Here is a 24444-nt window from a genome sequence, read left to right as displayed (position 1 = left end):
TATATCTACCTACCCGTATATGATGTTAATTAGAAAAATTACAATCAGAAATGGAAGGATGGAAATTTAACAGCTATATTGAAGACTTCTTTCCACAAAGGTTAACAACAGATAATTACTTTCTTAGGAAATCTCTGAAACAATGCGGATTTTCTGCTTTGTTTTCACTGAAGTTTTATGATGCTCCCTTCTTGCCACTTAACAATGAAACAAATGAGGTTAGATGGCAAAGATTATGAAAGAAATTAGCAATAATGAGTCCAGTAACTAAAAACATTAGTAGAGAAAATTGAGTTGACCTTACTTTTATAATTATTCACTTTCTTGTTTTTTTTTTTCTTTCCTGGAATAATTGGAATGAAATTAAATAATACAAAGTGCAATGCTCACATGTGATCGTGTATTTGGCACAGATGAATAACCTTCCTGTTTTAGAGGTCAGCTGGAAATACCTGCTCAGAGCTGTGGCAGCACAGATACACAGCAGCAGTGATCCCTCTGCTTCGAAACCTTCACTATGAAATTAATGCACTCTCCTTTCCCAGCAGTTGTGAGAGGTTCTCACTTCACTGTGTAAAACACACAGTTGCCAATCAGGAGACAGTGAAACGGATTTAAATAATAATCATTAATGTGCTTTGCCAGGTCTGCAGCCAGACCTAAAGAATGCCTTTCTGGGTTGATTACATCAGTGGAGCAAAGTGAAGTCCACCAACTTATCACAGCTGCTTCCAAGCGCACTCCTTAGGCAAATGGAGGAAGCATTACCTCTCCTTTGGGCAAATAGCTGTGGAAGCAGCAAAGGAGAGCAAGTGCTACACCATACAAGCCAATGTTTGCGGAATCTACTCCTGTGTTATCAAGTGAAACAGCACGATTAGTTCCGTCAGTTAATAAAAGATAAAAACAGAATACTTCTCAAGTTCAGGGTTACAGCCTTTGTAATTATGCAGCAGACAACTTTGATGCTGTGAAGCTTTGCCTGATAGGCACTGCCTCCCACCTCCCGCACGTTTCTTTCCATGACTGCGTTCCCTCAGAGCAACATCAGACCACCCACAACTCCATGGAGCAAAACTGTATCACGAAGGAATGGTGTGAGATCAGCTGGAATCTTGTGGAGCGTTAAAACGCTGATAACAAAACTTAAAGTAACCTCTTCAGGACTATGGAGATCTCCTCCTCCTCCCTTTGTTCTTTGTCTTTATCCATCTGTGACATGCAGTGCTTTACAGATGACAAATATTAAGAAATTAAGGTCTCCCACTACTCTTATAAAGGAGAGAAGCATTATTATTATTATCACTCCTTGTAAATGGGAACCCAGAGTATAGAAGCTGAATGACTTCGCCTCAGGTTATACACAAATCTATAACTGAGTGAGAAATCAAATCCAGAGCTCCCAGATCAATCCTTTAGCCACAGGATAACCCAAAACCAAGGGAGAGAGGCCGAAGGAGTGAATGATTTTTTGAGTGAATGGATGGAAATTTGAGTCAGCCATTTCGAACTTCAGGATGGTACCCAGGTGTGTGGGAGCTGCCTTGGGCATCACTTGAGTTCCATTGGAACTTTGTGCTGATGTGGACACGGCAGCACTGCAGCAGAGCGTGATGTGCTCTTGTGAATCAAATGCCAGAGAGTTTCACACAGTTCTTGTTCAGTGTTTAAATTCAATATAAGCTGTAGCACTAACAGGTAAAATGATTGCTATGGATCTGAGGTGCATGGCGTGTTTATCTAGATTGATACATTACCTCATGCTCAGTTTCAAGAGGGGAGGTGGGAATACGTAGACTCCCTCTCCAATTATTGATTCTGCAGAAACACACAGAGCTCAGCAGAGGGACACAGTCTCCGGCAAACAAACTTAACAGCTGAGACAGTACGAAGGAAAAAGCAGCCTTCAGCTCACTCACCGTTCACTGCATCAGGTTCCTTATTTCCCAGAGAAGTAGAAGCAGCTAACCACACAAGAGGAAGAGCGAGGCCCAGTTTAAATTGGCAGACCTTAGAAACTGCACAACTTCAGAACGTGCCCCATGCAGCACAGCAGCCCCTGCACACACCACCGCCAGGCCCCACAAGCAGAGCACAGCCACATCTCTGCACAGTACCACTCTCCTGAAACCTGAAGGCATCCTGGTGTGTCCTAGGCCTGCTACAGTAACGTAGGAGATGCAGTTATTAAAGTGGAAGAGATCCCTTCTCCTCCTGTCTGTTCCAAACCAAATATTGGGACTTCTGTGTGTGCACATTTATTTACTGTGGGAACAGCAGCCTCTACTCTGCATTCACAACACATGGACACAAAACAGGGGAAAAGAACCAGCCTCTCCTCGTGAGTTAAAAAAAGAAATAGTTCAAAAAATCCTTGTTTTAAAAAAAAGTTTTCATTTCTCAGATAAGGAAATCAGTAAAACTTTGTACACCTGTACCTGTGTACTTATTTCCAAGGGCTGTCCTTGAACTTTGTTGTTATTCCCTATTACGATTTTATGATTACACTGAAATTTTACAAATATAAACCAGTTTATTTAAGCAAGGCATTACATATTGCAGATGAGAGACCAATAGAATCTCTTTCAGAAATGGGTCATTATTTCTCCATTCCTATTTGTTACGATAAAAAAAAAGAAAAAAGACTTTTGAGTCATGTTTCCTGTGAGTTCATCATACCCTGGCACATAACGTTTGTGAATTTTATTCCATTCATTTAAAATGATTTCTAACACACAGGAAGCAAAAGTTAAGGACTGCAAGGAATTCAAATGATCACCAGGCATGCAAGATTTCTCAAGAGACAGCTTTCAAACCACAAGCGAGGTATATTTTCCTTTAGGAATTGTACATAAAAAAAATATTAGACCTAATGACTACATATTTCTCCAAAGAAGACAGGCTTATTCGTGTTGTGAAATCAATTGACTCACATATCCTTAAAAGGGCAGATGGAGCTCTCTGCAGAAATTCAATTTGGGATCGCCAAACTGTGGCAGTACAACAAGTTCCAGCAGCTGCCAGAACAGCAGAGCCGGAGGCTGTTGGTACCCATACGGCCCAGGCCCACTCTGACACACCTGGCCTGCCCTCCCTCGTCTCCCTCCTACCAGCATCCCAGCCCATCCCTCGTCCTGCACAGGGGGGTGCAGCCCTGCAGAGCTGCTGCCCATCACAGCTGCACAAAGCAGAGGACAGGCGGCAGCTCCTGCCCACCAGCTGCAGCAGCACAGAGACTTACAGAGAAACTAAAGAGAACAGACACCAGCGTTCTGCCTTCACTAAGACTGCAAGCTCTATTATCTGGGATCACAATTAACTTGTTACTCAGCAGCCTTTGTACAGAACGTGTTCTTGTTTTTCAATTGGAGGGAGAGGCCGCACTCAGCCCCCAGCTCTGATTTACAGCCAGTAACTCTGTGGACTCGACAAACAGAGATTGCTGACTCTGAGAACAATGAACTTGTTAGTTAACAGAATTAACAGTGCGTTGTTTAAGTATAATGACAGCAATAAAACAAGAGATGTGAAGTTGATACAGTCACAACTGAATCGTAATGGATGAGATATTTACGGCAAAGCTGTTAAAACATTGAATAAAATATGGGAAGAGCGAAAGCAGATGTGATTTTATTCTTCAGAGTTGAAGCTTGTGAAGTATGAGATAGCATGAGTAATAATCACAGGTTCTAGTTCACAATGCATTAATAAATATTGATACGATGCCAGTGCTGAAACTTTCCAGATACAGAAATAAAGTGAGAAAGCATGCTCTTGCATTATGTATTGCTAAGTTTAGATTTTATGGCACACATGGCTATATATTCATTATGATATTACACACACCCCTACACTATCTCACACACACACACCTCTCTTTATTTAGGACCTGCTTGCCAATTGCCAGCACTACAGCCCCCACTGCTGCAGGTACAGCCCCCAGAGCAGAACTGATCATAGAAGAACCCTTTATCTATTTTAAAGCAGAATTATTCACCCAGGCTTCACTGGTCTGGGAGGAGAGTTTGGGCAGAGGCGCTGACTTTGCCCTGCAGCACATCAGGAGTTGTGCTGGGGCTCCAGGCCAGGGGCACTGCAGGGCAGGCAGTGAGGAGCTGCCCCAGCAGCAGCACCTTCAGCTCCTCCAGCCAGATCCTGAAAAGCATCTCCTTCCATCATCCCACACATCTATTGATTGCACGGGTTTAATGCAGGACTGTTTTGATCCCATGAGGACGGTATTTCTAGCTAGGAAAAGATTGAAATGATGCACATACAGACACAAAACATCAAATTCAGTACTTAGAGAATCAGAGAAGCCAAAACTGCTTTTAGTATCTATCCTTACAATGCTGTTTAAAAAACATTACTATTACAGTCCCCAAATAACATATGGGAGCTTCAGAACAGAGCTGTTATGTCACACAGGAAGCTGGGACAGACCTGAAGTCCAGTTCCCAAGACCTGAATTAGTACCTCACCCATCGTACCATCCACATTTCAGGCCAGCTTAGGGAAATCAACATTCCCATCCACCTTCAGGATATTTCAGTCACCTGTGGTACTGGCCTAACAGGACACACTGTGCTTTTGAGCATCCACTTCAGATAAGCATTTGATTCCTTGGGCTATTATAGCCAAGATTTAACTAGCAGAAATCAGCAGAAACCCCCTAACATGTTCTCTTAAGCCCCTGCTTTATTTTCTGTATCACCTCTGTAGCTTTGCATTACATTTTCCATCACTCCTTGCCATCCTTGAGATTATTTCCATACATTTTCCTTAGAGCGCATCCACCTTCTGCTTCTGTCCCCAAGCTTATGCTGAGTATTTGCTTTCTTTCCAGACTAGTCAGGCAGCAGCTTTTCAGTCTGTAGTTTAATACACAACTTTAAATAACACAAACTAATATAAAGTTAAACAAGAAAAAAAAAGTTCTTTGAATGTGGACCAGTTTCCTTCACACCAGCCAGATGCACAGGGGCTGGCCTGGCCACACTGCCCACTAATGCCCGCTTCACGCTCAGAGCATCGCACAAGTCAGTACATGGCCTTTTTGCTTTACTTCAAATACATCAGCCTACGAGCCTGATTAAGGGGCTATTTCTGCATGACTGACAAAGACACAAAATAGTCTTCTGATCCTGCTGATTCCAGCAAAGCAGCATGTCCCCCTCCCTCCCGTGGCTGCAGAGAACACGAGGCATGCTGCAGGCAGCCTGCACCCAGAGCAGCACACAGCTCTGCACCATGCTTCAACTTGGAGTGAGGGAAAGCTGAACAAATTGCTTGGTGCTGAAAGCCACATTAGCACTAATGTGGATCCCCAACATTTATTCCCACGTTCATGAGCACCCTGCAAGTTGGTGGCAAGCATTCATGTCTGTGTGTGCCATCATATGCATCAGTCTGCATAATTACACATTACTGCATTATTTTTCCAGAAATTTCCACTCCAAACTCTTATTGGGAAAGAGTGGATTTCCCTGGGACTTACTGTGATATCCTGTTCTTCATTAATCATCAATCTAATCTCAAGAGGAAGAAGCTGTAACACCAAACCTCCCTTCCTTGAATTAGGACCTCTCAAAAGAGACGTTTCTCTGATTTCAAACCTTGTAGCAGATTTACACTGGAACAACTTTACTTTGGCCAGGCACACACACTAGAACTGTACACTATGCACAGAGCTAACTGTTCACATCTGGTCTGGGACTCCTGCAGCCCAATTCAAAAGCAGCAGAGGAGGAATGCAGTGAGTCTCCAAACAGTGCTCTTCCGGTTTCTGTACTATTTAATACAATTTGTAATACATCTATTGGCTGTTCTTACAGCATCGGGCCATCAGATACAGGTTCTGAAAACAGACCTGCTACAGAATCCCACAGGTTTTGATTTTCTGCTGTTCTATTTCAACGTATTTCCTATCTTCAGGATATGGCTCCTTACTACAGCATTTTTGTGTGGTTCATATTATCTTTGTACTACTCTTGGCCAAGGCTGATTCTATGGAAGATATTCAGTATGCGCAGTAGCAGCGGTTTGGGTAGCCCAGAATAGCTGTACTGTACTTGGCAGGCCTACTGCCCTTTTTTCACAATTGTCATTCTCACTTGCTTTCTGGGACATGCACCTTGGCTGAACTACCCAAATTTAGATCCATACCTCAGACACAGCAAGTCCTTACAGCTTCTTTTTCACTCCTTGAGTCTTATTTGGAATCTAGCCAGGTGACTAGGCCCAGTGTCGTGTACCTCCTCTCCATAATTACGAGAAAAATATTTACTTAGGAAAAATATGATGAGATTAGACAGTAATGGACAGCCTTCCCGACAGAACTGCACAGGGCAGGAGGGAGATCAGAGCTGGGACCTCCCCTGTGCCACACTCACGAGGGCAGAGAATGACCACAATCCCTACAGCTACTGCTGACTTCACAAAGTTGTGAAATGAAATGGCAAACATGACATCTGTACGTGAAGCAGCCATATATATAAACAGTCTGATAAAAGATAGTCATATGGAGACAGAGAGGTGTTCCTAATTTCAGGTTCTTCTATAAGAGATGTGGCAGAGTTTCTGGATGGATTGTTCTTCACTCTTTATAAAACATAGGATGACAGCATCTGTACTGATGAAAGTCCATAGGTTTGTCAGAGCACAAACAGCATTAATTATTTCACAGATAGCATCTTCACACAGACATCATAAAGTTTCTGGCATACTTTCATGAATATAGACATAAAAACATTCCACTATGGGTACACTGAGATTCACCCCAAAGCAATGAAACAGTCATCAGACTGCACCCATTGGTACGTGATGAACACTGGTGTCACCCCACTGCAACCCACGTATCTGCAGGGCCTTGCAACAGCTCAGCACACAGCCCTACAACTTTGAGCCCAGCCTGCACTGCAGGTCTCACTCCAGGGCTTGTGCAGCACAAAAGGAGTGTGCAAGAGGGAGGCATGACCTGGTGATCACAGCTGCTGCAATTGTGTATGCAATTCACAAAACTGCATTTAAATGTCATCATATTGTCATCTGACAGCAAAGAAACCAGGTCCAGAGAATGCATGGCACCAGCCAGCACTCCTCTCACTTATATGCGAGCAGATTTTGAACAGAAAACGCTAGGGTGTACTTTCAAAACTTCCCACCTATTTCCCCAAGTCTTCCTCGAGGCTCTTCACATCCTTAATATTATTAGTCTGACCCACACCTCGTCAGAATCGATGCTGTTCTTGATGCTAAGCTGTGCCAGCTGATTCAGATTTCCATGACATATGGACTCCTGTCCACCAGGTACTCAGCTGCAACCACTACACTCATTTCACTTAGATCTCAGCTCAGGATAGAGCATTAGGGATAAACGGTCAGTGCTTTAATGGTCATTTCACACTTCATCATCAAGTCATCCATTCTCCAAATGCGCCACTTAAGTCTTCCATTCTGTTCCCTCAAATATATCATAGCAGAAATGAACACGACAAAACAAATGCTGAAAAAAAGCAACCTTTGCTTGTTGTTGGCATTTTTTTCCCTCTAACTAAATGGCGAATTGTCCCATTATACTCATTTCCTGCAAAATATGCATCTCCAGGACCTTCAGTGCAGCAAAGCAAAGCACTGCTACAGTCATCTTCTGTATGGAGTGCTTCTGTTTTACATACTGACACGCATTTTAACATGAAAAAGGTCAGAGATGGAAACAGCACAGCTTGTTGCTGTGACAGCAGACATTTAACAGAAAGACTTCTGGACACACTACGGTTTAAAATAATTTAGTAAAATAATTGCCATGATTGATTTTTTAGGTCCCCGAGTTCATACCACACACTTTCGTGTGACAACTCCCTTCAGTGGTGTTTTTTTTCTTTTTTTCCTTCTTTCTTTCCTTTTTTTTTTTCCTCTCCAGCAATGACAAGAACTGCATTTCAAATAAGTTCTGCGTTGCTGTCAAAGTTTGATCAGATTCACAAACTCCACCATCATCTGTTGGCTAAGGACCAACCCACAGAGCCGCTGCCAATCCCTTGTCCAAACAGCTGGTAGCATCAGGAGAGCAGAAAATCTTGTCCAAACGAACTTTTGATAGCCTGCCCTTATGACAAGCCAAGCCTTATTTGTAAGGAACACAGCACTTGATTTTGTTGCAAACAGACGTTGCTACAGCAATGGCAACATCAGGACTGCACAACACATCTGCCCTGAAAATAATTAGCATAGTTATTACAAATAAAAGCCAGAAAGGATTATATTTGAGGGAGAAAAGAAACTGAGATACCAGAGAAATAAGCAAAGCTGTTGAACTTGGGAGAAGCAAACAGTCTGTGACATACAACCTGGCACAGACCTCAGTTCGCTCATTTTGACTACCAAATTCAGCAACAGCTACAAAACAGAACCCGAGTTTATACACTGCACTTCCTCAGTAGTCAATGGAGAAAGGCATCTGGGGGCAGACGGGGGATGTTTGCAAACCAGCAGTAACCAACCTTGGTGGAGGGTTTGCCACCGCCTCACAAGGACTCCATCCACGGGTACTGAAGGAGATATTGTTACAGAGCTGTATCAAGTGATGGATACAAAGCTGCAAAGCAGATCTCACAACGTGAATTCCGAAACAGAAGTCCTCTCCAAAGGGAGGAGAATTAGCATTGGGGATTAGCAAGTTTAGCGTTAAAGTGTGACAGAGCTTTCTTCCCAAAGCAGAGAAATGGCTTCAGTCAGGCTCTCTTGTACCCACAGCCTGCAATGCCAGACTTCAAAGGAACACAGGAGGAGCAGTTTGCAGAAAGAGACCTTCACCAACCATGAGATCATCGAACAACAAGGCATAGTTTTGCTCTACAAGCACCAGGCTCAGTTGTGGGAAACCTTTGTATATACAGGAAATTGAGAGCTGAAGTCCTTCCTGAGCAGAAAGGACTCCAGGAAGAGGAGCTACGTGAGCATCGAGTCCAATGGTAACATTTTGCTTTACCTCCTTCTGCCCTGAATTCATCTCCAATGCAGAATTGGAGTAACTTTCTCCTCTGGCCACAGCCCAGATGTTCACACTGGGAGTGCAGGAGTGCACAGCCAACAGCCACATCTCTGCTGAAGGATCCAGCCTGCACAGCTTCATTTCACAACTCAGATATATTTTGATCCTTTCAAAGACACAACGCAGTCAATCTGTGATAGCATTACTAGTCTAAGACATTACTGATACAAAATGCAATACTTAAACACACTTTCAGCATTTTACTTCTTTCCTATTCTTAGTGTACTTGATTTTGACAGTTCTAAACAAGTGTCAAAGTTGCCTTCAGTTTCCTCCCTCCTCTTCCCCCGCTTCGTGCTGGTGCATTGCTAACCAAATTAAGACCTTAAGATAGCCTTAGGCTTTCTAACCACTTCTGAATGGTATCAGAGGCTTTTTTCTAGTTCAGAATATAAACTCAAAGACACAAATGTTGCCATATTTTAAAATAATAAATTAACAAGTGTTCATAGCTGAAATAATAATAGGCCATAAAACACAAAGAATATAAAAAAAGAAAAAACGGTACCATATTGCAAAGGAAAAAGAGTTAGATTGTCATGAATCTGAAAGGAAATCAATAGGACAACTTTGGAGACCCACTTCAATCTGTTGTTGACATTGTTTTCTCGTAGTAATTTTCTCAAAATGTTAACAGTATTGAGTTTGCTTATTGATTCTATTATTTTTGACCTTGCATTAGTGTGGGCTAATCTTACATGCCATAAAATTTCCTTTCACAGCTAAAATTATTGTATGGCTCCAGGGGAAAGTTACAATCAGGTCACAGCCCCCTTAGGATTTTGATGAGCGTATAAGCAGCAATAATGAGTTATTTTGGCTTTCTATATACCTTCCTGTTGTTTACATTTTATTGAAGAGTTTAGGCAGGGTCGTCATACAAGCGATCAGTATCGACTTCAATATGAAAATTAAAATAAATGGAAAAGTAAACTTGGAGCAGCTAGATAAGCCTCGCTCCGTAAGAGCTTGTAAGATAAACACACAGGCAGGGATGGAGCCGAAGCCGAGCTGTTACTGCTTGCCTGGGGATGTGGCTGCAGCTCCGGCACTGCCAGCTGTTGCAACATTTATGATTCAGCAGCAAAAAGAGCTCCACTCATCTGCTGCACAGCAGTAAGAGGCACAGCGTAACAAAGAGGATGAGGAGGCTATCCTCACCTATAAATGCATGCCATGCGCTCCGACACACGTACCTGTGAGACCGTTTCTATTTCCTTGTATAGCTGCATTAATTACACAGCTATTTTTATCCAACATTCCTGTATTAAGTGTTCAGAATGGACAGTGCTAAATTAATCAGCAGCCACTGCATGGTTCAATAGCTTCGCACCATTCCCGGTACTTAAACATTTCTCTGAAGACAAAGTCATTTGTTTCGGTGAGGATCTTCTGTTATTCCTTTACTCTGAGCATGGGAGTACATCCCAAAGAAAAAAGACATTTCTAGTTTCAGGCCACACTGCACCAACCCCTAAAGCACCACTGCTACAGAAGCCTCTGCTAAAAACACAGAACTGTGTGCAAACTGCATGTACATGTGGGGCTAAACAGTTATTTTCCTGACACCAAAACAGCCTGACATTTTGAGTTCCTAACAGAGACAGTGGCTGTTCAGAGAGCATCCAACAAAAGCCAGCAGTTGGGCTTATATCAAACAGAGATATTTGGGATTCTGAGAACTCATAAAGGTCTAGAGATAACCAGATGTGCCTTATAAAAGAACGTTAATGCTGGAGAAAAGACACCCAAAGATAGGCTAAGTGCCCTGCTTGCAGGCTGCACAGTATATATGTCCCCAGAGAAGAGTGCTGGAGGGAGATTTATTGTTTGAGGCTTTTAGCCTCCAGCTTAATTTTTAAAGGTATGTATTTCCCTAGAAACAGAATAGTTCCATTTAAAAGTCACAGGTGCCCTGAAGCTCAGCTTAGAAGATTACCTCAAGTTTCATTTAATAATGGGCTTGAAACTTGACTCAAATTATTTATTACAACAGACGATATTTTGGTCTGTTTTTCCCTCATGGTCATCTAAGGTGTTAAAAGGGCTCAATAAAAATTAAAAACGATAGCAGCTTATGCTGTTCTGCCAATGAATGCTTTTTCTTTGAAACTTCTTCAGGCCATAAATAGAGCTCAAACCAAGCCTTCCATGTAATCCTAATATAAAGCACAGAGCAGCTGACCCCAGTTCATCCCAGAATAATGCATCCCAGTCTTGAGTTTTGTTTTTACAGTTTTGAAGTCCAAATCCTGACATAGTAATCACAATGGGAAAACAAGTTCATTTGCACAAAAATGGAAGAATCAGAACAAGGCAGACTCTTACACAATGGTTAGCAACTGAGTCTTTGTACAGCAAAATAGGTTAGGGAGATCAATCAAAACAAGATATCCAAAAGAGCTAAATAGAGAGAGACTTCAGGCTTTCCAGGTGGTTTGGACAATTCTGAGTGTCCGCCCTCTCCCTCTACACCTTGGTTGTGTAAGATCTGGAAATCTTTGCTCTGAACAGCTTGCAGATAAGCCAGGTAGAAAGGAAGCTTTTCGCACAAAGTCATGGCTTAATCCAAATGTGAAAGAGCAAACAATGTGTACATACTGACAATTTCAAAATGAGAACTACCTGATTAAAAAACACCAATCTGAGGGGCTGAGGTTTTTGTCTTTTAGAAACAGTTTTCATTCTCTTCCCCACCAATAGGATCCGTGCCCCCACACTTGTCAAACATCTGTGCTTTGCTGAATCAGTATTTTCCCACCAAAAGTATCACTGATGTCACAGGACAGTGTCAGGTAACATCTCCTTACTAAGCCAGAAGTGAACTGTCTGATTTTCCCTTAAGAAACACTTGGCCTATTTCTAGAACCACAACCACGCAGCACCATTAGAGCCATTATTTTACCCAACCAAAGAAGGCACTTTGCTAACTGCAAGAAGAGAGCAAGAAGTTGTGCACTGAAAAATCCTGTTCTGCTTTAAGGTCTCTATGGTCTTTGCAAGTTAAGAAAACAGATTTCATCCAAGAAGCTGAAAATGCCCCATATACTACAGCATAAGTACTTAAGTCCACTAAGAAAATACTTCAGCACATGCTTAAATATTGTCCAGGTTGCCTAATCTGTATTGTCTACTTTTGCTGTTATTACATTTTTGTGGTATTGGACAAAGAACAAAGGAAAAGAAAGTTGGAGAAGATCTAAAGAACCATGAAACCAAAATAACTTACCAGAGTGGAATTTTTTCTGACCTCAAGGGGAAGAGCATTTTCCAAGACCCGATTTGATAAACAATCAGGTTTGTTTCTCTGCAGTCCAGTTAAAAGGAATTTAAGAATTCAAAACACAGAGAGATTTACCCTATTGCTATTACACAGGCAGGAGTACCTTTTGATTTTTTGTTTCAGGAGCTTTCAGATGCAGGGACTCAAAGATCAGACAACAAGCCCAAGCCAGTTAGCTCAAGACCTGTCTAGAGGAACTTACAGAAACTCTTCCACACGAGAATAATCGTCATACACAGGTTCTAATATGGGATTTGAAAGGGGACTTGATATGGTCAGCAGTTTTACAAGCACCATTAAGTCTAAGTGAAAGTTGACAGAATTTAGGAGATGAGTCTCATTTGAGCTATGACCGTCTTATGCCTCTTTGGCAGCAGTGTGAATGGGCCTTAAAGTGGCATAAATTACACTCAGTAATAGCTAACACGTTTCCCCCAAAACATCAGTGAAAGACAATGAAAGTTAAGCTTCAAAGTCATTTTGCTGCATTTTGATACAAAATTCTTTCAAAGCCCTTTAAATGCAGCAGAGATGTGACATGGGCCTGGGGAGCTCGTCCAGCATCTGAGTTTGCGTCCAGTCAATATCTGATAGAACATCCAATGTTGTTGCTGATGGGAGAACTATAATTATTCTTAGTTATGTACTGATGTATCTGTCACTGCTCCCTAGGGATATCACATTTCTCCAGGTAGTAACTGCCTGTGGATTACATTGTAATGGGCACGTGGACACCTGGATACCCCATATGTCTAAGAAGAAGAACATTCAATACATGTCCATCTTCACACAGATATTTTTGAACCTTTTTTGTCCATTTCTTTGTTCCGTTTTTGTTTCTCTTCCAACTAGTTTTAAGGAGCAGCCCTCAGTGGTACCAGCAAGGAAATGTCCCTCCTGCACAAGTGGGAGCTCTCAGAACACTGAACCGGTGCTGAGTCTCACCCAGTAATCCTATGGTAAGGCAGGCTCTGACCTGCAGGCATGGCTAGGTAACAATGTTGGGTCACCCCACATAACTGAAAAGCCCTTTTCAGCTACTGTGGGAAACTTAATTGTCTCAGATATTAAGGAACCACCTATCAGACATTTGATCTGGATTCAACTCCAAAATGTGGAGATTCTTTATACAGTACATAAGATTCCACACGTGCAATGTGCCACCAGATGCTTACATGACTAAGAACTCCAGCCCTCCCTTTCTCTCTCTGTTCTATGTCTCCTAAATGGAAATATCAGGACTTTCCCGACTTTGGAAACCAAATGAAAAATGCACATACTGAACACAGTGAGGGTCTTAGGTGCTGCAGTGATGAGTGACAGAAGCTGCAGTTTGGGATGCTGAACAGACTGCAGAGCTTTTATTGCCCATTTCTTTGCTGTCCTCCAAATGCTTTTCTGCCACATCTGTCTCCAAAGCAGTTCTGAATTGTTCTTTTCTAACTGTTACCTCAGATTCTGTATGAATTAAAATCACTTTTCCTAATTTATTAGAGAAAGAGAGAAAGGATAGAAAACAACGCATTGCAGAGAACTGGTGTGATGAGTGGTGGCCTTGGGAGTATCCTGGGATTCACACCTCCAAAATCCCTTCCCCAGTCCTCCCCGATCAACAAATGAATTTCAGTTGGAATAGAATTCAGCGCTCCTCAAGCTCTGCCACCAATCACTTATCTGTGCTTTCTGTGATGCATATTTAGATTTATACAACACATTAAAAAATAATCTATCCCAGGTGTCCAAGGAGCCACTGCAATGTGTCAGTCAGTACACAACTGCACAGCACATGCATGAGTTCTGTAATCTGTAAGAAGGCATCACTTGTGGATGCCTTGGTCTCTGTTCTACCCTCTTCAAGTGGCTTTCTGTTTGCAGCCCAAGCAGAAAGGGCTACACCTAATGGGTGCACCAAGCTGTGCTAATGAGTGGCGACTTAACTATGCATGTATCAAAGGCTGCTAAGGTTAAAACAAGAGTGATGCTTTATTTGGGAGCCAGGGTTCAAACAGAGCTATCAATAAGCACTGATGTGGTGAAGCTTCTGAGAAACACCACAAAAAAATCCACTGTAGGGAACAGGAAAAGTCTACAAACACAGCTGTGGGCTCAGAAGCTAACAGGGAGCAACTGGAACAGCTGCATCTCCTTGTGAAGGAACCAATTTATTGGACAGACCTGACAGTTCATAACTTCCAGCATTGCTTTAACCTGTTAGCAAGGATGGACACTTCTCCATCCTTCCATCATACCAGATTCACAACTAGCTCTAGTAGAACATCTTGCTAAGTTTGGGGACAAAAAGAGTTGTGACAGAATGAGCCCATTTGTATGTGCAGTGTTCCACTCCAGCACCAAGGCTTGATTCATCAGCTGAGCTGCTCAAGCATCTGTTAGCATAAGAAATTACCCAGCCTGACAATTACTTCCATGCACAAACGGAGCAACTACAGACAGAGATCGAATAATCCTGAATATTTCTGTGTGTGTATTTACAGCACTGACTTTTCAAAAAATCTGGGCATGGAAAACTGTTGCAAGTATCAGAGCATCCTAGCATGCCTTTCTTTGTCTGCAAACTCAGTCTCTTCTCTTTCTGGAAATAGCTACTAACTCATTATTATCACTACTATTTCTTGCAATTTCATTTGTTTCCCTAGCAGTGCCTGTTTCCTCAGTTTCATTATTATCAAACAGTTCTGCCGTGATAGACTGCTGATCCTCATCTTCATATTGATTAATTTCATTTTCACATGCATCATCCTGATTTTCAACATCTTCAGCACAGTCTTCTTACAATGAGTCATTTGCAAGACAGATTTTCATTATTGGAGTCATCTTCAGCATAAGGATGTGCTGGACCAGCTTCAGCAACACAGCCATATTCTACTCAGCCAGATTATTATACACCAGAGGTGTACGTACTAAAGGGAATTATTCAAAACCTCTACAGTGGTGTAAGGAGGAAAGTGAATCTGGCCTTGTTTGCTTCTCTGCCTTTCGGCTGTCTCAGGGAAGGGATATGCCAATCATACTTGGGCTTGATCATTATCAATGTAATTAAAATGCAATTTATTTTTTTGGATTAATTTGTAGATTAAACAGTCATTTTATTATGTTTATCTCGGACATCTAAAATATTTAAGCATTTAACATTACTAAGTTCGCTAAATAAATCTTTAATTTAGTATAGTTAGATTTGTTTAAATTAAAAAATATATTGATATTCCAAAATAGCTTCGTACTCATTTGGAACACTAAATTAGAACTTAAAATAACTTGGAGTTGGCCCTGCTTTTCCAGCACACAGGTCACGAAGCACTGTTATCTAATGCCACGCATGCTCTTCTACACACACTAATCCAGACTCTTATAATTTACACCATATCATCAGTGCTTCAAGCTCCTGATAACGAGAGAAAGGCAGCTGTGTCCTGTTCAGAGGATGTACCCAGGAAAGCAGGCACATTCATAGGAGGAAAACCCACCAGGCCAGGTGTGGCTGGGGCAGCCTGAAGAGCAGCCAAGGGGGCTCAGGCTGCTCCCTGCACTCAGCCAGGGCTGCTGCTGCCCAGACCCTGAGCATCAATCTGAACACGAGAACATAATGGCTCTTACAAAGATTATTGCTCTCCAATGCCCTTCTAAAACCCAGAAGCATGAGCTGAACTTGCCTTCCTCTTAATGCATGTAATTACAAGTGTTATTGTAGGTCATTAAATTATCAGCTATTATATTAAAATCCAGTTCCAGAGCCAAACTTCATTTCGTAAGAGGACTTGGAAAGCAGTGTAGCCAATGGAAACAAAGTGGGTGATTCACACCAGCCAAAAGCAATGGTTTATCTTACCTTTCAAAAAGTACACCCAGGAGCAGCAACAAGGAGCACTATTTCCCCCCTTTTGGTTACTTCCCAGAGAATGGCATGGGTGTCTCACGTCCACTTTATGCTCATTTCTTTCACTTGCAGAACCAGCTACTAAGCTGACGCCCCCATCTTGTTTTTGGTCTGTTGGTTGTTCTCACTGAGGTGTAGGACATTGAATCTGCCTTTCCTGAACCGCATCCTTTCCTTCAGCTTATTTCTCCTACTCGTATCACTTTGAATTCTAATTCTGTCTTCCAGCGTAATCATAACCCTTCCAGTTTGTCCCCTCTGGAACAGCAGTAAGCACTCTCTCCCATCCATCACACAGATCTTCAATGAAACACAACTGGATCCACAGGAACCCACTTCGCTTACCTCTCCAGTTCCTCAGCAGGCCATGGCCGAGTGCTTCTGAAGCGAGTTTTTCAGCTAGCTGGTACTCCCAGTTGTGTCACACTGGTCCCAGGACATCCTGCAGAGCTGCTTCCAAAGCCTCTGCTGAAGAAATGAGCACATGAGCAGGATGCCATTCCCAGAGAACAGCTACAGTCTCATTATGAAAGACAATTGCTTGAAGTTCAGAGATGCTGGCAGTGAGCGTTAATATTCTCACCTGCTATTTTTCTGTCTCCCAGATGCAACAAAACGATATAGAAAACAAAATCTATCAGTTGTCACGTTTTCTCCAAGCCTTAAGAACTTAAAATACTTTGAAATTTTATACCTGGATTCTTTCCTACTCAGTCTTAACACAGGAACACACGTGCACCTGCACACTTGTCCATTTTCTGCTCAATTCTGCCACTACACCAAGTTGTGTGTATATGTTATAAAAGTTTCCCGTCAGTTTTATAACCCATTTATTAGCTCCTGTAGATAAACATGTGCCCATCCAGGTATGAGCAAGATAAATCTGAAGATCTTCCAAAGATTTTTTATCTTCATGTTCAGAGGAAAACAGGAGACATTTCTAGACAGACTATACAAATTCATTACAACAAAAGAAGTTCTGTTTTAGCTACTCATGTTTCCTCGTGTTATTCTGCACTTCTCCTGCAGGGAAGGTCTAACAGGAGGTTAAGATGATGTAAGATACTTGAAGATGATTATTTTTCTGTCCTCTAACTACAGCCACGGCTCTCTCCTCTACCCACAGGCTCCTGCCTGCACTACAGCTGCATTTCCAGGTGTGGCTGCACTTTTTTTTTTTTAAACACATTTCCTCTGGAATTCTTTTTGCTGCATCTTATATGGTCAGCCCTCAATTTTAGGAGATTCTTTTCATCTGACGAACCAGGTATTAAAAACCTGACTTTAAAAACCCACTCCACAAATGCTTGCATTTTTCATGAACTTTGGGTGCATGTGGTCTCAAGGACAGCATTTATCTGTTTCAACATTAAAAATAGCCCATCATCAAAAATCCTATGCTATTAATAGACCGTTTTGTTCGATTATTTTAAAGAGCAGGACTCATACATAGCACATCAACCTTGGTCCTACAGCCTCTCCAAGCCGTGATGGGCAGACCAGCAGGTTCACGTGGGACAGTGTACCTGTTGTGACAACTCATGGAAAGGACAGCTTCATGAAAAGCTGAGATCCCCAGAGAAGGGTGTCAGACTTTGTGCAGAGAAAAAGCTGGCAACATTGCTTAGATATCTTTCTGCACATCATAAAGGGGTGAAAGTTACAATAGTGTTTGTTAAAGTGGGAATTTTTCATTCTCCTGTGGCATCTGATAGCTGTTACATGTACAGCAAATGGCTCATGAATGGCTGTCAGAGGTAAGCCCCATCCTCGGATAGGTCTGAGAAGAGGGACAGTTACCCCAGAACTGAGCATCCATACATTTCATACATCCCATAAAAGGATGGCCACGAATACCAGCACTTTGTCACAAAGTCAGGCATTGTCCCCTCCCCATCAAGTCTAACCACATGCATCTGAAATAGCAAATGAGCTTCTCTTCCTCCTTGATTTTCTCTAAGTAGTATAAAATTCAGGACCCAAGGTGCTCTTTTGAAGTGCATTACCTCCTAACGAAGAGTTCATACTTGTGCAGACAACAGTGGATGATGTTAGTACTATGCTGCCTGTACCAAAAAGACAAACCACACAAAAAACCCAACACAAAATAGTCAGCACAGAACACCAGGAACAGAAGATGCCTTCACTTCCCCACCAAAATACCATCAGTTTGAGTCAAGGTCACCTTCCACCACACTTCAGCCAGCAAACAAATCCATAGACCCCAACCAAACAGTGAACCAGAGCAAAGCCCTGTATGCACAACAGCGCACAAAGAGACTGACTCTTGTAGCTGGAAAGGATTTTAGAGGATGCTCCTTCCCTTCTCTCCAAGATAAAAGATGCTTTTTTTTTTTTTTTTAATATACAGGAAATATCCACCCTACATATGCCCCCCCACTGCTTGGGGCTGTAATTCCTTCAGTACTCCCTTAAGATCTCTAATCTTTACAGTCAAGCACAAAAGCTGCTAATATAAATATTTGCAGTACTATCATATGCTGGAGAGCCTTGAGTGATGAACTGCTCTGCAATTTGCAGCCCACTAGCTGTGGGTGCTGTTTCCATTATGCAGAAGGAATGTGGTAGTCTGACAGAAAGTATTAAACAAAGGGAAGGTTTTACACAGTGCTAAGTACAAGGTTTTGCCACTTCAGTGCAAAATACTACAGTGTACTCGTGCTACTTCTAATAAGACAAGGATAAGTAAATCAGGGTCACCAAGCAGACCGTTCCAGTGAGTTATGAAAGTGAGAGTAACAAACTTGAATTTACAATGCATGCCCTTTAGCTAAATCTGAGATTTGTTGCAGTTATTTTGGCCTTATTAAAGTATAATATTAACGTCCATAAGAGAAAATTTGTTATTCCAACGACACTTCTACACCAAACAATGCTATATTTAGAGACAATAACTACGCTGCATTGCATAATCTGGCATTTGTACCACAAGGGAGTCATATGGCATTATTCACTAATGACAGAAAGGCTTCTGGCTCCTTTTCCTGGTGTCATAAATATTCTTTTAGAGCAAGCAAAATAGAGGGGGTGGTACTACAGAACCACAAGTTTATTTCTTAATTGCAAATTACTGAGAATAGTTTTCAGTCCTTGTAAGAGACTCGTTACAAATGTCACTGGAAGGAGTTAAATTCTGTCAAACTTTTAAAACCAGATCACTTCTAAAAATTCACTTTGAGGCACCTGTCACTGTTTGATGCTCTGAGCACATGGCAAACGAAGGCTTAGAGCACGAGGTGTCCTTAAGGTAGCAACCATCACCACAGGCTGCCAGCACTGGGGATGCCGGCTGCTGCTCTGGCTCAGAAGATATTTCCCAACTGCTCCAGGACCGGACTTGTGCTGGGCTGACACAACAATGCACAGACAGCTCTCTGCAGTTTGCTCAAGGATCTTCTCTTCAAGAGCCTTTGGCAAGTGGAGCGTGATTAGCAGGCGACATTCATAACATCACTGGTTAAAGAGCAGAGAATAAACTTTAAAGAAAAAAATAGATTTCTGTGGTACCTAAACACTCTGATGAGGAAACAAAACAGTCTGCCTGCTTTCTTCAAACTTCCCAGAAGTGTCTCCTGTTTCGCTCTCCCTCTTTTGAGAAGCCTTTTTAAGATTTGTCAGAGCAGTCCTGATGGCCTGTGCTCCTCTTCCCAGCCCACTTAAATGTAGCTTTGTCAGATTGATGACTTTTCCTCATTCTCAGTTAGATTAATGCTTTGGCATTGGCCCTTACAACTAAATGGTTTGTGATAAGATGGTCTATAACAGACCTCTCCTGCAGGGGGTCTCTTATTTCTTTCCCCCAGTCAGTACCCTGTTACATTAAATAGATGATTGGAAAAAAAAAGAAAAAATCCACCCTCCCCCCAAACTAAGCATGTAGTATTCCTATGTTACTGCAGAACAACTTCAAGTCCATCAGCATCACCAGGAATTTGTTTTTTCCAGTGGGTTGCTTTGCAAAGTAGGAGCAATGAGTGCCTCTCAGAAGTTCCTGGCCCAGAACCATTCCACCAGCTACAGGTGCACAGCCCAGGGGTGGACATGGAAAACAACAGCACACCAATCACACGGCATCTCCAAATTCCACAAAAAAATCCCTACATAACATTCTTCTGTGTAAATCTCACGGGAACAACATCTAAGAAAGTGCAGGTATCTGTGAAGTTGAGAGTTTGCTACTACAAACCACAACTCTGAGGTCTTTAAGACTTGATAGCGCTCCTAATTCGTCCAGTTCTGGCATTTACTTCCTTCCACCTCTTGGCTCTTCTGAAATCTTGGCAGACTTCCTTCAAAACACAGGAGATGCTTTTGAGGGAACTGGATGGGTGGTGATGTGGTATCCAGGCTATCAGTCTCTTTGGCTCAGGAATTCACTTTTCCTACAGAACACTACAAAGGCATCCCACATTTATGTGCCTCTTAGCTTTGTCATTTTTTCTTCAAAGATGTCAAAAAGAGCCTGACAAACATTGAATTTATGATTCTTGTCATGCATAAAACAAGAGCATCACACCTGGCCACTGTCCTTAAAAGACATGCACAAATGGCAAGATTTGATCCCAGCTTAGAGAAGTTTGCTCTAAGAACTTAAGGGCTGGGAAGATAATTTCTGGAGCTGCTTCTCATTAAGATACAAGTATGCAATAAAATGGAATGCAGAACATTAAATTTCCATGGTTTGTGGCATTTTGCCATTTACCTTCAAGTTTTGGAAAAAAACAAAATCCAACAACAAACAGCAGAAAATGACAAAGAAACACAGCCAGAAAGCTTTATGAAACAGCGTGGCAATGAACAACAGAGGCCAAACATTTTTGAGCTCAGATCAATGCCCACAGCACTTTTCCCATCAGCTCCTGAGGAGATATCCTCACACCACAGACCCAACAGGGATAAATCATTCATCTCTCTGAATTTTGTGGAGTTCAGGTTAGAAGATGGCATTCAGACTCCCCCTCCTTGCAAAAAGTCACTTCTCTTCAAAGAAAAGATTTCTGTAACGCTGTAAGAAGTATACTGCTTCCTTTTTACAGAGCAGAACTGCTCTGCCACAGGTAAATGCGTATGTTTTTATATTTTCATGCTCTGGGTAACACATCAAGGCATTTTATAGACACCAGGTCAGCGCTGACATGTAACCATCGAAACCATGGCACAGAAAGGAACCACCCAGCTCAACTCTGCCCAAATGTAGGAAGCAAAGACAGACTGCAACGCACTGAAAGTTCCACAGCCCTTTTAATAGAGAGAACATCAAATTTGGCAATTACGTGAAGTTGAAACAACTATAAATTGCATATGAACTTAAGTACAAGGAACCAATAGCCACCTGAAACATTTTCTTGTCCATTCTGTGTGGAAGCTGGAGAAAAGAAAGCCGAGGGAGATCAGAAATAGAGAAGAGTCTGCATCTCAGACCTCCTTCTGTCCCAGCTGCGAGAAGCTGGGCTGCCTTCAGCAAGTGCTGGACCAGAAAATGAAGGCTGCCACAGCACTGTGCAGGATGCTGCAGGCACCCATCACTTCTCTCATCATTAACAACACGTACTCTGATGAAACACTACCATTATGATGTGCTCTAAAGGCACAAAATAGGATTCAAAAAATTCTTATGCATATTGGCAGACATGTATTTGATACAAACATGTTTTCCAGTCAGGTCAGGATGCCATCTTAAACACAGAGGAAGTTCTTGCAGTTAAGTTATAAACCCCTGAAAGCAGCATTTTATAATGGAAGTGCTGATCCAAGCTTAACCAGAGCAGCAAGAAGAATGCCACACACTATAAAAATAAAAGTGAACCACAAAGCAGTTAAGATTTGATTACTACAAAATACCTGGGCTTAAAATTTTGATTCATACCTTTTTTTTTTTTTAATTACTTCTCATGACCTAGAGATACTTTTCGGACAGATGTCTGGGGAATTACATCAAAGATCCTTTTTGCAACTTTGGAATACAGCACTAATGTGTTCAGTGGTTTCCTTCCAGCATAGAAGATGAGACTTTGAAAGTTCCTTGGTCTACTTGTAAATAACAGTGTGAAGCAGAGCTTGCAATTAAAGAGAAACCCCTTCTCTAAACTCCAGCCAACCAAAACTGAGATGCACAGGGGTAATACAAAAAAACGAAAAGAAAAACCTCCCAAGATTTCAAAGATGCCTGGTAGGAATATTCCTTAATTGAGCCATGCTTTTGAGCTGCATAGAATTGTTCTTATTAAAAATTAAATAAGAACAGAGAAGAACACAGGAGCTTTTGAGAGATTAGAGCTTTGCAAGATTTACTTAAAAGGTTTCTATTAGACTTCAGGGGTTCTCTCACATACGAGAAAGCTCACCTACACAAACCAGCTGGAAAAGCTGTGGTTCTACCTATGAAAACCATAATCAATTGATTGGAAAGAATATATATATATATTTTTACCAGTACAGTAGCACTGTTTGTGTTGAATCCATATCTATTCCTTCTCTCCAAACAACCATCATAGATTTTAAACTCTGCACATTCATTCTTAACCCATGTTTCTTCTTGATACCCCCTATCTAACTAGATGAGAAGCAGATCTCTTTGTTTGCACTTCTCATGGTTGCCTTGTTTCCCACCTGACATGAGTTGTATTTTAGGCTGATTACATCATGGGCTGCTCAGATTTTGTGAAGTGCCCAAAGTGATGCTGACCACATGCTGAGAACCCCACACCCACAGGGCTCAGGGCTACTGCCTCTGCTGAAAATCTTCTGTGGGGAAACGGGATATCAAGAGTGGCTGAAGGATCCTGCTGCAAATGCAGGTCGTTACGGGATTTTATCACTTCTTCAGTCAAACTGCAGGTTTGCTTTGAAATCCTTAAATGCACCACCTGCTACCTTATTTTGGAATCTACCTGCAAAAATGGAGTCTCAAGATTCATCAGATGGGGACAAAAAAGTGTTCTCAGTTCTTTGGCTTCCATCTGTGCTAACCCTGCCTTAGCACCTTCTGCACCATGCCAAGCTTTCACTTCTTGGCAGACTTTGGGGATTTCACAAATGAAACACTTAATACTTCTGGGCAACCTGAGGAGCTTTGCTGATCTTTGTTCATATTATGTTTCGAGCTCATTCAAGTTGGCTCACAGACCAATTTCCCATTAGGTTTTTATCAAAATCTCAAATGACACATTACTAACCTATTCTCCTCTTTGCGAAGCTATTACATAATTTAAAAGAACTAATCTTGACTCCCACATAACTATCAATGGGCATAGGAAGCTACAAAAGATGATACTGAGCATGGTTTGGATTGATGATATAGATGTTAAAAAAGGAGAAAAAATACTGCTAACAGACTTCATATATACTGATGTAACAGCGACACAAAAGCTTTATTCCATGCTTTGTTTAAAAGCACGCACTTCAATTATCAATCAGCAAATTGTAGAAGGTTGCTTCAAAAGAAAAACAGAAAAAGCAAATATGAAGGATCTCACAGCAATTTCTGGAGAACAACAGCATTCCAGGCCACTCTGCTTCCCAGCAAAGCCAGCAGCCCACCTGGCTGCAGTTCCCCAGCAGCTCACAGAGCTTTCAGAGGCTGCAGCAGCTCTGCCTGTCCCACATGCATTTTCTAACACACTGCAAGCTGACCAGCAGCAAACACAAACAGCTCCTTGCTGCCTCTGCCATGGTAGTCTGAAATCTCCATTACAAGGGAGACTGAGGTATAAGGGAGACAAATCAGTCAATCCAGGTTCTTCCCACAGCTGGGGAAGGTGCTGTTCAGCAGCACAGAGGATATGGAGACTGCAAGTCCGGCTGTTTTCAGCTCTGCAAGGATTTACTGACTGATATCTACGATCTCTACCCCTAAAATACAAAAGCCATTACAAGCAAGTTAGAGGGAGGACAGGGCTGCCACTCCTGTGCTCAGAGCTTCTGGGAGCCACGTTACATCACAACCCATCCTTCTGGGAACAGCACTGCAGAGCTGTTGGCATCTCTGCTTTCTAGGGACTAGATCTGAGCAAAAAAAACAAAAACAAAAACACAAAAACCAAAGAATAATTTGATCTGCCCAGGTTTAAGCTTTCTGTTCTTACACTACTTTTATTACGGTTTGATTTCATTGCCTCAATTCATTACAATATATCCTGTGATCTTTAAATTGGAAAAATAAGAATAATTTGCAAAATAATTGAAAGATATGAC

The 24444-nt window shown here is 41.9% G+C and overlaps 1 long non-coding RNA gene across 2 annotated transcripts in view; it reads right to left on the bottom strand.

Annotated features, from left to right (window-relative positions):
• The window catches only part of LOC149915648 (uncharacterized), a 220976-nt gene that overhangs the window by 106329 nt on the left and 90203 nt on the right, over nt 1–24444 (bottom strand). The window contains exon 3 of one of the 2 annotated variants that reach the window (XR_016471971.1): nt 16576–16698. This is a non-coding gene — a long non-coding RNA (uncharacterized LOC149915648). The remainder of the gene's footprint in view (nt 1–16575; nt 16699–24444) is intronic. The other variant, XR_016471972.1, reaches the window with a different exon arrangement.

This window comes from Phasianus colchicus, chromosome 17 (genome assembly GCF_987193195.1).
Source record: "Phasianus colchicus chromosome 17, bPhaCol1.hap1.1, whole genome shotgun sequence".
Classification (NCBI taxonomy): Eukaryota; Metazoa; Chordata; class Aves; order Galliformes; family Phasianidae; genus Phasianus; species Phasianus colchicus.
This window is presented reverse-complemented; position numbering and strand designations above follow the sequence as displayed.